Source organism: Vipera ursinii, assembly GCF_947247035.1.
Source record: "Vipera ursinii genome assembly, chromosome: 3".
Taxonomy (NCBI): domain Eukaryota; kingdom Metazoa; phylum Chordata; class Lepidosauria; order Squamata; family Viperidae; genus Vipera; species Vipera ursinii.
In genome coordinates, this window is record NC_139516.1 from 79,092,507 (window position 1) to 79,108,081 (window position 15,575).

General features: G+C 39.9%; 1 protein-coding gene across 2 annotated transcripts in view; it reads right to left on the reverse strand.

The window, feature by feature from the left end:
• Positions 1-3,771, reverse strand: part of LPAR3 (lysophosphatidic acid receptor 3) — a 37,430-nt gene extending 33,659 nt beyond the window's left edge. For both annotated transcript variants that reach the window (XM_083357985.1, XM_083357984.1), the window contains exon 1: positions 3,701-3,771. The gene's annotated coding sequence lies outside the window, so the exon portion shown is untranslated. The remainder of the gene's footprint in view (positions 1-3,700) is intronic.
• Between the last annotated feature and the right edge of the window lie 11,804 nt (positions 3,772-15,575).

The window sequence follows — 15,575 nt, forward strand, 5'->3', positions numbered from 1 at the left end:
AATCTCCTTGCTTAGTAACAGAAATTCTAGTTCCAGTTGTGGTCATAAACCGAGGATTACCTGTACAAAATAGCAAGCTATTGTGGCAAGACAATTTTGTGAGCTTTTTTTTAATCATTCCAAAATCCATCTTAATGTAATAGCTTTATAAATACATACTTACTAAGATCAGACTATATAGACCCTTTGAAGAATTTCAGATATTTTCCTCTGGCACCACATTCCAACACACAAGTTGGAGTGAGGTAAAGAAATTTTGGGTGGAGAGCTAATTTCATATTTAAAAGTAAGATAAAGGTAAAGGTTCCCCCGCACATGCGTGCTAGTCGTTTCCGACTCTAGGGGCCGGTGCTCATCTCCATTTCAAAGCTGAAGAGCCAGCGCTTGTCCGAGGACGTCTCCGTGGTCATGTGGCCGGCATGACTAGACGCCAAAGGCGCACGGAACACTGTTACCTTCCCACCGTAGTGGTCCCTATTTTTCTACTTGCATTTTTACGTGCTTTCGAACTGCTAGGTTGGCAGAAGCTGGGATGAGTAACAGGCGCTCATTCTGTTACGTGGCACTCGGGATTCAACCCGCCAAACTGCCGACCTTCTGATCAACAAGCTCAGCGTCCTAACCCACTGAGCCACCGCGTCCCTGGATATTTAAAAGTACATAGTCAGATTTTAAGTAACACATGACTATGAAAATATTTCCCAAAGTCATATTCAGGTCCATCTGGGCCATGATAGTTAGGTTGCATCTGAGACAATGCTTAAGGGAACCGCTGAGATGAAAGAACAAGCAATCAATTATTGTTCTACTACCTTTTTGAAACAGACTTTACCAAATACTTGCATGTACATTAGGGACAACTCAAGAAACATATTCAAAATCTTAGTATTAAGCACTTGGGTGTATCTGTGTTGAAATCCCAGCTATAGTACTTAATAACCGGAAATGTATTGTTACCACCCAGTTTAGTAGCATTTTATCTCTGTGGTGCATTTCTATTTTATGCATAATTTGCCCTCTAAAAGCTATTTGTCTACCAGACTCTGTGACTCTGACTTATAAGCTATGCCTTCTGTTGACCATGACCTTTCCATAAACAGTAAATAGAACATATTATTCTGAATTGTAGTTAGTACCCTTAAAAAAAAGCCATTCACATGTGTCTCAATCCCAAATGAATACAGATGTTAATTAGTACAATTGCTTAACCCTGTTTTTCATAACTGACTAAAACACTCATCCTATGAAAATTCGTTCTTTAAAAAAAGCACTCCTTTTGCCAGCAGGGAGAGTCTATCCTTTATATTTTATCTATGTTCTGGCAATACATTAAAAGCTCCAGATACGTAATTTGCAGACTATAAATCACACAAGTTTATGGCTGAATCCCAGTTTAAAATAAATCAGCTTTCTACCTAATCACTGTTGCAAACTCCTATCTCACTTTTAATATAAGATGGTAACATTTTCATGGCTATACAGTGTTACCTGCCATGACTGTAAGAAGCTTTGTTTCAAATACTGTTCTCACCTTTGAATAATCGGGCTTCATTATTATTTTTTTCAACACCAGTGCTTACACATAAATCTTCAAGAGTGCCCAATTCTGTGTGTGATCAAAGTACCAAGGAACAAAAGGAGACTGGGACAAAAGAAAAGAATATGCACGTCTCCAAAAAGCAACACAGCCAAATTTATTTTTTTCAAAAAAAACACCTGCTTTTTTATAAACAGCAAAGAAAAAGAAACACTTCAAGTGTGTTCTCCAAACAGCTGAGCAAATAAAATGAAGCTAAGAGTTTACTCCACTATAGTTTTATTTGATTCATGCACATTTCACAAAATGAGCAAACTAGCCATTTAATGAAGCATGGAATGTGAATTAGGATTAAGCTTTCCTATAAAGTGACTGACACTCAAGTAGGAACTACAAACCCAAATATTGGCCTTTGAGAGGCAGAATCTGAATCGGTTACAGCTACAGATAGGAAACAAATATGATACCTGCATCAGAATTCCAGTGATTGATTCTTATTTGAAAATTACAGACTATCAAGTACATTTTTTTTAAAGAAAATCATACTTGAGGTTTCCACTTTTATTTTACAGATGAAACACAAATGATGGCTCTGTCCAGGAGAGCTCATGTCGTGGTGACTTCTTGAACATGTGTATGATATGTGTGTGTGCAATGTTCATAATAAGAATATTTATGAATTAAAGAAAATGAAGAAAAGAAATAAAGAAAAAGTCAAATGTGCAAAAAGAAAATAAAAATAGATCTTCCAATTTTCTTTGCAGCAATTATAGGTAGAAATAGACTTATTTCTTACTGTATAGTTACAACCCTCCCCTTTTTTCTAATGATTGAAACCATAACTCATAAGTTCATTTTTTTCTGCTTCACCTAAAAAAATCCGTAAGGGGAACATGTCAGTGTAGTTTTGTTGGTAAGAGTACAACTATTTGCCATTTTCTTCTTCTAGATTCTCCTCCCCCCTTTCCAACCTAGTTTACAATCCTGGGATTTCCTGGTATCCCATCCAAGTATTAATCACATCCAGCCCTGCTTAGCCAAAGCTAAGAACTGTAGAACATCTCAGAGATATAGTTTCCTCCGCTTCATTGTGCTGGGTCCGAGTGGGAACTTGGAAGACCAACACTGAATTTGCCTCAGATATAAGCATGAATTGGTCCCAAAATATTCCACAAGAGTAAACTGAGCCGACCATCTCATTCAACCTTCCACCTGGGCAAAGTACCCTAGAGCGCTGGCCGTGAAAAGGGGACCCACCACACCTGCAGTCTCTTTGACCGATACAGCCATGAGTTTAGGACCAATGGTGTACACAAAGACTGCATTTCCACGACACACAAAACTGCCAAAGCCAATATTTTTTAAAACTGATATCCTTTGGAAACCCAGCCAATATGGGGAAAATGGCCTTCTGAACAAAACCTTTACCAAACATGAAAAGACAGGAGAAGATAGGAGAAGGAAAAAAGAAACTTAGGTAGTACTGACTAATCCCAATCCCTTCTTTTTCTCTGGGAAGTTGAGGCAATAAAAGGTTGCTGCCACTTCTATTTATTTTGGGATTACCCCACTCCAGCAATACTCTCTACTCACTTTCTGCCTGCACTGGCTGGTACTTATGTATTTGCCCAGCCACACCATCCAGAGAGAGAGAGAGAAGGTGGTGGTGGTGGTGGGGAATAGACCAGAAAACAGGGCTGCATCTTTGAAGTCAATTCAGACGTTCACAGGAACAGCACCTGCTCCCAATCCCTTTTTTTGACCTTGAGGATGGAAAGCCCCCAGATTCCTCTCATCTTTGCCCTCCAATTTGGGAAGGCTGTGTCCGCACTAGAAGAAGAAGAAGAAGAAAAAAGAAAGCCTGGCTAAAAGCAGAACCGTACATCCTCGAAGTTAGAGAGTCGTGCGAACCCAGCCAAACAGATAACTCCAGCTTATTATTCAGCCAGGGAACGGATGGATGCCACCTCCCTGCAGAATGAGAGGCTCGGAGAGGGAAGCCAGAGCCAAACAGCAAAACGCACACCTTCAAATCCCACACCCTCCCCGCCTTAGCAAAGGCGCCGTTGGAAAAGTCGGCGCAGGCATGTCCCCGTGCCGGGACGTTGTCTCCATCTGCCCCTTCTGTCTCTGTGGCAGGCAGACTCTTACTCACTCACTCACCGCGCTCAGATGCCCGACATCTGCCCGCTGCTCTCCGCCGATGCGTCCCTAACCCGGAGCACAGGCAGCCCCAAACCGGCGGCCAAGGCAACGGCACCAGCTAAATCAGCGGCCGGGCGGGGGCGGGCTCCTCCGGCGCCGGGGGCGGGGCGTGGGGAAGGGAGGTTAACCTTTGCAGAACCGGGGTTGCCTTCCCCTGGGTAGCCCCTGCCCGTCTCTTGCCTCGTTCCCACGGCCTTCCCGGGACGAGGACTGGTTTCCTTCCGTTCCTACAAGAGCGAGCGCTGGCTTCTGCTAAGTCGGCACCGGGTGGCTGGGATTCGGTTCTGCATTTTTCCTGCTCCGGGCGGGACAAGCCCCGAGACTGGACCCGGCGGCGGCGCTGGCTGCGTTTCAAAGGCCCTCGCCGTCGGAGTTCCCTCTCGCTCGTCCGCTGGGTTACACACGCTTCGGGGGAAACCGTGTGGAGAGATACTAGCCCCTTCCTCCTCCTCCTCCTCCTAATAAGCCGGGCACCCCCGTCCTGCTCTTATTGACGCGCTTTGTCCCGTTCTAAAACCTCCTCGTGTTAACACGGAGCAGAGCGGGCTGTACTCCCGGGCTTGGGTAGTCATTGCAATAAAAGTGCATGGAATTCGTTATCGGCTCCAAACGCCCAAACGTCACATAAATCAATCAGTCGGTGCAAGGCAGGCTGATGCCGTAACAAATTAGATCTGGTAAATAATAATGATAATGATGATGATAATTTTATTGTCACTTTGAATGTACACCAATCGGCATACATCAAAATGAAATTTCGTTGCATACAGCTCTCAATGGGTCACCACCTCCGATATATACTCCTTGTTCGTGGCCCGCTCAAATTTCACATTGTCCATTTTAGTCTCTAGGGAGTGAACGATGGCAAACAGGACAGATGGAAATGGGGCTCCATGTGGATTAGCCCTCAAGTTAGCTTGTATTCTGACAACCTCGCCTTTTTTCCTTTTTCTGATCCTGACTCTTCCACCTTTTCCTTAAAGGGGCCTTGCTTCTTTTCGCCCCTGGAGCACGCTGCCACCCACCACCAACTCCTCCAAAAGCCTCTCTCTCTTCCTCTGGGCCTGCCGACAGCCTCATCCAGTTCCTTCGCTCCATAAGCTCCAGGTCCTCTCCTCCTCTGCCTCCTCTGGAAACAGCCCTGATTTGCAATACAATCCATCACTGGGCCACCAGTCAGATCTTGCTGCTGGTAGAACAAATTCAAACAGCACCAACGACTTTTAACGGTCTCACCAACAGTTCCAAAACAATTAGAAACTCGCCATGCCAGCAAAGATTTTTGGTCGTATGTCGTATGTTACCTTAGTTCCACCATGTTGCTCAAACACATTAAAATCTTCCTGATCATGTGGCCTATAGCCCTTACTATCCCTCCCAAAAGTATTCGCCTTCAAGAGCCAATGCAGCTGCAGCCATTCCAGGCGCACTCATTCCAGATATAATCCATAATGGGTAATATGACCGCGTTAAACGGAGGGCGATAGTTAAACAGAGGTCATTTCTTGAAAAGGAAAAGGAAAAAAAAGTTTAAACAGGTAATTTAGTCGTAGAGCAACTGTATATTGGAAATAAAAATAGAACTACTCGGCACAAGGAAGGGAGAAGAAATCTTCCACATGTTTCTGGCGCACACACTCCCAGCAGCCCCAGTAATATGGGTGAGAGATGCTGGGAATTCTCGCCTATCTGAAAGGTTACACATTTCCCACCCACTGATTCAGTATAGGTCAGGGGTAGGCAACCTCGGCTCTTTTATGACTCATGGACTTCAACTCCCAGAATTCCTGAGTTATCAGAAAACGAACTATATTATTCTTTAAGAAGGCTCTTAAACATTCAATTCCAAATAGACTGATCCTTTTCCATCTTGGTGCCATCCAAAAGTATTAGAACTATGAAATTCCTGAGAAAATGGGACATTCTAGTGTCCCTACACATCCGAAATCTTAAGATTTGTGGAAGGCTGGAGTGTTTAAAAAAATGGGTTATGAGAATAAGTCTTTGAACTAAACATTCTTGTTCCTATTTCCCCAATTCAATTGGGTTTTTTTAAAAAATGATGACTTTGTTTTCTTTATTTTGAGTAAGAGTTTAGATTAGAATAACCTGTTTTAGAATTTAAGGCAATACATTTAATTACCCTACATGTGCCTTGACAATGGGTCTTTTCCCATTGCTGATCCCTGAAATTGCCAAAAAACATACTGCATCAAATTTGCTGCCCACTTTGTTGATAGGCTGCCTTTACTGAATCTGTTTTGACTCATTGCCAAATGATTCTTTTTTTTATTGAAAAGTTTTACAATACATTTTTGAATACAACCCCCCTCCTCCCCCTCCCCTCTCCCCAACCCCCCCAACCCTCCTCTCCCCCCTCCCCGACTTCCCAGAGCAAAATACAGGGTATAAAAATACAAACAAATATAATCTGAAATATGCAAACAACAATAAAATATTAAATTCTATCGCACTTTAACTCTTAGTAAAATAACTACAAGCTAGTTATACATCATATATATCCGCTACTTATTCAAATGCTAAGTGAAACTTTTTAGTCCCATATTTATTCTGGATGTAATCAATCCATCTCTTCCACTGATTCTGTCTTGATTCTGTGCATGTAGCGAGTGATAAACAAAGCAATTAGTCAATACTTCTGACTTTACCTGTTTCCCACTGCTGAGAGTTGTCCACCATCCAGAAAAACATTTGACAAAGTACAATACTGTAGAAAGAATTGAGTGGATCTGGCTGCAGAACTCTTATTATTTCTAGGTTGTTTCTTTTGCACCTTTCGTATACCTTATTCCGTTAAAACCTGAACCAAATAAAGTTTGTAGAAACTTTATTGCAACAATAATGGGAGCAGATTCACAAGCAGCACTTTAATTGTTTAAATTATTTTGTTTAATTGTTTAATTCTTTTCCCTTCCTTTCCATCTTTGGAAGATTTTTGTATAGTATCATGGTGAGGTGCAGGCAATGAAATGTCCAGAATTTTGTCTTGCTTCTGCACATGTAGCAGGTGATAATCATTTTTATTTTCTTTCTGACTTTTGCTTTTTCTTAACTGATTCCTTCCTTCCTTCCTTCCTTCCTTCCTTCCTTCCTTCCTTCCTTCCTTCCTTCCTCCCTCCGTTCCTTCCCCCCATCAAATGAGCCACTTCTCTTTTCTAATTTAATTTCTCTTCCACTTTCAGGAACATTTTAGTCTAGACTCCTATAGTTTAGACTCCTATAGATATTCAATCAGTGAAGGGAAATGTGTGTTCATTCTCAGAACAATAGATGGGTAGCCATATTGATATTTTCTTGCATTATGAAACAGCTCTTAGTATCTAACCATCAGTTTCTTGGCGTGATCAGATTTTTTGACACCTTCTTCTCTTTTCTTTTTAACATCATAAACCAAAAAGCTGATAACAAGACACTTAGCAGCACAGCACACGATCAATATTATTTTCATCAGCAACCAGGAAGTTACATAAAGTACAGGATAGATCTGTTTTCTTTTCTTTGTTAAGATCAACAGAAAAAGAGAGAGAGAGTTTACAGTAAAGGATTAATTTCTGGCTCTTGCACAATAAAGCTAAAAACATTCCTCTGATCAATGAGCAACACATAGGAGCATCACTTTTCGAAAACTAATTTAGAGACTGTTGGGAAAAAAGAAGCTTGTAAGGCAGTTGGCCTGATAAATTCACATCCTGTGTTTTAAATGAAATATTTTAGTCCATTGGCAGGTACTAGACACTTAGACAAACTACAATTCAGTACATCAACTCAAGGTTTTCTCCCCAACCAAACTAGAAGAAAAATACTGAGAAACAGACCGTAGGCTTTAACAGGAAAAAGATCCTCTCTGCTCCGTGCTAATTTTTTTTTTTTGCATTAGCCTTAGATAAAATCCCATTTCATTGGGATTTCTCTACGTCCTCTCATCTTTTGTTTAAAGAGGTTGAGCTAGGTATATGATTAAGCAAACGGGGTTACTGCCTTCACGTCCACTTTGAGCAAAGTGAAGCAACTGTTGAACTAAACCAGGACCAACTGTAGGCGTCTCCATGAGGCAGGGGGATGGGGCACGCAGAGTGATGCCAGACCTGTTCTTCATGTACTCATGTGTGATGTGGTGGTGCAAGTGTTAAAGAGTGGAGCTTGCAATCGTAATGTCACAATGCACGTTTTGTCATTTTGTCATTACTGTGGTTAGGAAGAAAGGCTGATGGAACCATCCAAATAAATATTGCACTCTGGAAGCATAGCTTTGTGGACAGTATCTGAGACCTAAATTTACTAGCTTACTATCAGGAAACTACCCCATATTTAGGACTATTTGTAGTTTGTCAATCTGCTGTAAATTATTTTTGTGTAAGACACTGGTTTTTTTGCCCGTGTCAGTTATACATTTATTCATTGAACAAGTAAAGTTAACTCTTCTTTTCTACTTTATGTTTTAAGGTGTGTGTTTTTTTATCCAAAATAGGAAGTACAACAAGGTTGCTTCATGGCCCTATGAGTAAGGTATAGTACAACAATATAGTATAGTACAACAAAGTTGCTTCATGGCCCAGTGAGTAAGGTGACATAAATACTATCTTTACTGTAAAAGTAACTGCTATTTGCATTGCTGATAAATGTCCGTTCTTCAGGACTCTAAATTGTCCCAGCTGTTTTTGAGTCAATGTTAGTTTTGATGAGGAGAACCTAGTACTAATCATCCAATCAGCAAAGGAGTTAGCAAATATCTTTTGGTTGACTCTCTGTTAACGAACACACTGTAAAATTGTAGGAGGGTTTTATGTTTGCTTCTGACTCTACTGTCATGCCAGGCTTGAGTTCAACTCAGCAACTGAGGATAAAGGCTGCCTGACTCACTGAAACTTCAGGCCTTTCCAATTAACATCGATTTACAAAAAGACCTCCTGTTTTCATTAAAAAAATGCTGTTTCTTTAAACCAGCCTTCTCTAACCTAGCCCCCTCCACACGCAATCCTAATACAATTCTCCCAGGTCGTGGGAAGACGCGTTATATCTCAGAGTTGGAAATACAGAAATTGCTCTGAGGAGGACGTTTATTTTTTAGATTTTTTTTTATTTTTTTAGAATCAGATGAAGAGTCTTCTATTCCATTCTATTCCATTCTATTCTATTTCCTGGGACCATACTAGAATATGATTCTAGTGCCAGGCTTAGTCATGATCAAAGCTGTGCTGGCCTCAGATGACTCTATATTCTACTCATAAAAACGTGGCTATTCCTTAGGAGTAGCAAAATAAACTTTACACTTAAATGACCTCGGAGCAGGATAAGATTGATCTGAGTTAGACTTTCATTTTCGCTGCTAACTACATAATAGAGTGTCAGAAATATGCAGAAATCAAAATCTGTGATGTGTAAATAGAAAAAGGAAGGTGAATTTATCACTCTTATCCCTTAAAAGAGCCACCAAGTTATAGATAATAGATGGGGATATTCATATGGACACCAGTTATACTTGTGAAAATCTAGAATCTGCATCAAACCTCAAATCCAGAGAATTATTTCTCTGCCAGATCCTACAGGCTGTAGAGCAGGGATTTTCAACCAGTGGTACGGGTACCACCTGTGGTACATTGGCACTTGGCAGGTGGTACCCGACTATCTTATAAAAGTGGTAGCAAGGGAGGGAATAACCTGAACTGGTGGCAGCATCACACAAGCCTGAGCGAGAATCGGCTGGAGCTGCAGGGCTGTCAGGGCTCAGCAAAAGCGCCAGGATCAGTGCCAGGCTCCAGCTGGAGCTTGGCGCTGATCCTGGCGCCTCTGAGCCCAGAAGAAGTGCCGATCAGCTGGAATGTTGCAGCATCTCCAGGGTCTTGTGATTTCAGATGCTTGGCGACTGATTCATATTTATGATGGTCACAGTGTCCCAGGGTCATGTGAAGTGACCAAAACCTGCTGCAACCACCCAGCAGTCAGGGGGAATAAAAACCAAACACCCCCTACCCCACCCCCGCTGCCAATCCTCAACAGAAATGTTCACAACAGTGAAAACCTCGGACAGGAGGAAGAGCGCCGCTGGGCAGGCAGGCAGGTGTCTTGCTTGGCTGTGGCTTGGGGGGCACTTTTTTCAGTGCCATTATAACTTTGAACAGTCACTAAGCAAAATGTTGTAAGTCGAGGACTACCTGTACTTCATCACTTTTTTCCTTTTTTGGGGGGGGGTGTCATCAAGTTTTTGACACCTTGCTAGGCGACTGGTGCTACTTGGATGTTGCCATGTCCTAAAAGTGGTCCAATGGGTGAAAAAGTTGAAAAGCCCTGCTGTAGAGCACAACTTGCCTATTACCTTTTATGCCAACAAATGTCTTTTCAGTTACTATGATGGAGAGGCTGAGAAAATCTTGGTGCTTGCCAAGAATTGTTCAGCATTCCAGATATAATGAAACTGCCTCTGAGACCATAAGTTAAACTTTAAAAACAGAGAGAGGCCAGATGTACACTGCTGGATCAGCTGAATGTATGGATACAGGCCTCACGGTGGAATATTTGGTTTAACTTGTAATCTAGGTAGTTGGTTGTTTTTTTAAGTCTGCAAAAAGCCAAAGATAAGTTGGGATGTAATTGAGAAGAAGTTCGATTCTTGATTTGGAAGGGATCAGCAAATTAGTTACACTACAGAAATTAGATACCCTAATCAGGAACATGATTTCAATATAATAGTATAATTTTTGTTAGGGAGGAACGTCATATCAGTTCAGATGCTCCAGACAAGTTTTCTTAACCCAGAATCCCTTCCCCCCATAAGTAGTGCATTATATTATTTGACTACAATGGTATTTACACAATATTGACCAGAGATTATTTTAGTTGTGAGGGACACATAATTACAGCAGAATGCCAGTATCTATGCAAAGATGAAGTCAGGAAAGCTAAGGCTCAGAATGAGCTAAGACTTGCAACAAATGTCAAAAATAGTAATAAAAAGTTTTTTTTAGCATGTAAAAAACAAGAAAAAAAGATCAATACTTGGGAAGATCCTGGAAAAGATAATCAGGCAATGTATCTGCAGACACTTTAGAAACAAGCAAAGCAAGCAAAGCTCTTTCTAGAAGCCAACATGGATTTGTCAAAAACAGATGTCAGACAAACCTTATTGCCTTCTTTGACATAGTGCCTAAATTGGTGGATCAGCAAAATGTTGTGGACATAGTATACTTCAACTTTAATAAGGTATTTGACAAGGTAGACCACAACCCAGTTCTTGATAAGATAGAAAAATGTGAGATAGACAGAATCACCACCAGATGGATTCGTAACTGGCTGATCAACAGCACATAGCGTGTGGTTCTCAATGGAACTACAATACATCTACATAGAGGGAAACATGCAGTGGGGGACCCCAAGGTTATATCTTAGGTTCAATACTCTTCAACAGCTTCATAAATGATTTAGATGAGAGGATGGAGACAACATCTAAATTTGTAGACAACACTAAGCTGGAGGCAACACTTTGGAAGATACAGAAAGATCTTGGCAGATTTGAACATGGGATCCTGTCCAACAAAATGCAAAAAAGCCAATGCAGTCCTAGACTGCATCAACAGAAGGATAGTATCAAGATTATGTGAAGTGTTATCACCACTTTATACTGCTTTGGTAAGACCACACGTGTCTAGTTTTAGTCACTACAATTCAAAAAAGATGTTGAGATTCTAGAAAGAGTACAGAGAAGAGCAACAAAGATGATTGGGGGTGGAGACTAAAACATACAATGAACTGTTGCAGGAATTGGGCATGTCTTCTCTAGTCGAATGAAGAAAAGGACTAGGGGTGACATGATAGCAGTCATGCAATTTTTGAGGGGCTGTCGCAGAGAAGAGGGGGTCAACCTATTCTCCAAAGCCCCTGAGAGCAGGACAAGAAGTAATGCAGATTATCAAGGAGAGTGGAATGGCTTGCCTCCAAAAATTGTGGGTGCTCCAACACTGGAGGTTTTTAAGAGGAGATTGGAAGGACACTTGTCTGGAATGGTTTAGGGTCTCCGGCTTGAGCAGGGGTTGGACTAGAAGACCTCCAAGGTCCCTTCCAACTCTGTTATTCGTTTATTGTACATGTGTTTGTGATTTATAGCAAGCTAACTGGTGGTTTTCAAGATAACAATGAAGAACAAGTAGAGCTGTCAAGTCTTAAGTCAGTCTAATTCAATTATATTCATTTTGTGTGTGTATTAAAAAGGAGAGAGGATGGTTCACAGCTTAAAAACTCTATGCAATTTACTGGTATTCATATTAATTCAGAAATCAAATTCATATTTGAAAATAAGACTGCAAGGAAATAAACTCATTTGCAGTAAGTAAATAATGCCACCTTTCATTGTTTTCTTTATTAATATCTCAATATACCAAATTTGCTTTTAAGCAGTACCATTTCAGTCATTTAAACTCATCCTTCCTCCTCCATTAAGCTGCATATCCTGACATATGTTGCTTAAAAGCAGTGCAAATGCAAATCACTTTGCTTTCAGCAAGAACTGGGTCTTAGATAATTAACTTTTCTAATGGACACTTCAAACAAGCAAAGAATGATGGATTGCACTGAGACATCTCTATGGGTCGTGACATTTCTTGCTGAATTTGTTTTTTTAATCATGATTTCTAAAATATATGTTTTAAGTAAATGTATATTCTACATTTTCTGTAGGAGCTCCAGGCAAAATATAAGTATTCTGTGTACAATTTCATCTGTACAATAACTCTGTGAAATAGACTAGGATGAGCAATAGCATTAAAGTCACTTGGAGAGCACCTAATGGCCAAGTGTGGCTTTAGCCTTAATTCACAATTCACAATACTCATTGCATAATACTGTTTTGATTATTTTCTTCCTTTTAAAAAATTTACTTAAATTTACTTTTGGCACTCACAAATTCTGTATCGTACTTGAGAAATCTGATAATGGAAAATATGAAAGCACTGGAAACAGAGAAAGATGGAAACCCTGATTAGTAACAATTGGAAATGCGGTGTTGATTTGCACACTGTATGTATAACATAAATTGTTATAATTGTTTCTATGATTATAAAAGCACCAAGAGTCATTTTATTGTGGCATATTATAAATGCAATAAATAACATTAATAATAATAATAATAATAATAATAATAATAATAATAATAATAATAATAATAATAATAAGTTGGAAGGGACCTTGGAGGTCATCTAGTCCAACTCCCTGCTCAGGCAGGAAACCCTATACCATTTCAGATAAATGGCTGTCCAGTCTCTTCTTAAAAACTTCCAGTGTTGGAGCATTCACCACTTCTGGAGGCAGGTTGTTCCACTGGTTAATTGTTCTAACTGTCAGGAAGTTTCTCCTTAGTTCTAGGTTGCTTCTCTCCTTGATTAGTTTCCATCCATTGCTTCTTGTCCTGCTTTCAGGTGCTGTGGAGAATAGCTTGACTCCCTCTTTTTTGTGGCAGCCCCTGAGATATTGGAACACTGCTATCATGTCACCCCTCACCCTTCTCTTCGTTAAACTACACATACCCAATTCCAGCAGCCGTTCCCTATATGTTTTAGCCTCCAGTCCCCCAATCATCTTTGTTGCTCTTCTCTGTACCCTTTCTAGAGTCTCAACATCTTTTTTACATCATGGTGACCAAAACTGGATGCAGTATTCCAGGTGTGGCCTTACCAAGGCATTGTAAAGTGGTATTAGTACTTCACGTGATCTTGATTCTATCCCTCTGTTAATGCAGCCTAGCACTGTGTTGGCTTTTTTGGCAGCTGCAGCACACTGCTGACTCATATTGAAGTGATCGTCCACTAGGACTCCGAGATCCCTCTCACAGTTACTACTATTGAGCAAGGTACCACCTATACTATACCTGTGCATTTGATTTTTCCTGCCTAAATGTAGAACCTTACTTTTTTCACCATTGAATTTCATTTTGTTAGATAGCGCCCAGTGTTCGAGTCTGTCCAGATCCTCCTGTATCTTAAGCCTATCTTCTGGAGTATTGGCTATTCCTACCAGCTTGGTGTCGTCTGCAAATTTGATGAGTTCCCCATCTATCCCCTCATCCAAATCGTTGATGAAGATGTTGAAGAGCACTGGGCCCAGAACAGAGCCCTTTTTAAATTGTCTGGAAGCATTTCGTCCCATCTCACAAAAGAGCAACATTACTCCCATGGTAGAGATTTTAAACCTGCTGTTGGTATCACATGACATCTAATAAAACACTGTATTCTCAGCAGAAATCCAGGAGCCACTTTTCATACATGCAAAATGCTAAAGTTTTAAATCACTAAAATCATGTCTGATTAAAGATTGGAAAACAAAGTGGAAAATACTACAGAGTGCAACCACCTGTCAATATTAGTTTGATTGTCTATAAAGCAGACTAATAGGATGATAGCTTTGGGGGATAATTGCAGCAATGCAGGCAACCAAGTGAAATTCTATAGTTTTCCATTGCCTATGAATATGCAAGATAAATGATCAGCTATATCACACACGATCAGTAATGTATTATTGGAACCAAGAAATTGAAATTCCTATCTCTGGAGAATTAACTACTAAAACTCTTATGGTTAATGTCTTCAAACTGAAGGTAGTTCTTTTTTTTCTTCCTTTCTCATTAGGTTAACCCAGCTCATTCATTATTTGCTATCTGTATTTAATAAAATGCTTTTTAATAAAAACAGATGAGTACTAGAGGAAAACATTTAAGCAAATATGAAAAAAATGGGACATAGAACAGCTAACTACTGCACTGTCAGTCATACCCCCACATTTTATATAATAGACTATTCATTAGATTTATAACATGAATGTGATGTAGCATGGTTTTAATTATCCAAAATCATGGGAATGACATCATCAGAATAATATAGTAACTTGCCTTTTATAGCATATGCATAGTTTTAGGCTCCTTAAAATGTGGGACATATATTTTCTTGAATTATATTCTATGCCAGAAGTCTAATTCTAAGAGTCAGAACTATATCCCCCAAATTATTATTTCTTTTCTGTTCCACCATATTTAGAGTATGAAACTTGATTTTACACTATGAATGCTAACAGAAACAAGAACTGTATATTTCTGCAGATGTGGGAAGACTGTAGTTACCAGCTTATTAATTTTTTTCTAAATGGATTGGTTCTGTTCTGTCATACAGTATGTCTTTCTAAAGGATGGCCTAGGTATCTGCAGCAAAATGTTAATGAACCACACCCTTAATACCAACTTACTAGCTGTACACCAGCCAGATCATAGCAAAACTCAAAGAAATAGCAATAGCATTTAGACTTATATACTGCTTCACAGTGCTTTACAGCTCTCTCTAGGTGGTTTACTGAGTTAGCATATTGCCCCCAACAATCTGGGTCCTCATTTTACCGACCTTAGAAGGATGGAAGTTTGAGTCAACCTTGAGCTGGTGAGAAGGATTTGTACAGGATTTGTAGTTTCACACCAGTTGATCTTAAATACTAATTCCTTTTCAGTACAAATTTCTGTAGCAAATACACATTCACCCAAGTATGACTTTGATATCTTATATAAATATTAAAGACAGAGTACAATTTATAATTTTGAATGTGTGTGTGTGTGTGTGTGTGTAGAAGGCAAGACCATTGTCTTCAGTGGTCTGCAGTTTTAAATCCTAACATTTGATCTGCTCAGAATCTGTCTTGCAAATTTATACATCCATTTTACTTAGTCAAATCAGTATCACCTATCAGGTTCAGTTCTAAGCTATTGTAATGTTTACAAGCATGAACAATCACAATAAACAAGAATGCATGGTTCCCATCTTAATTTTCATTTGGCAAATTAAACATT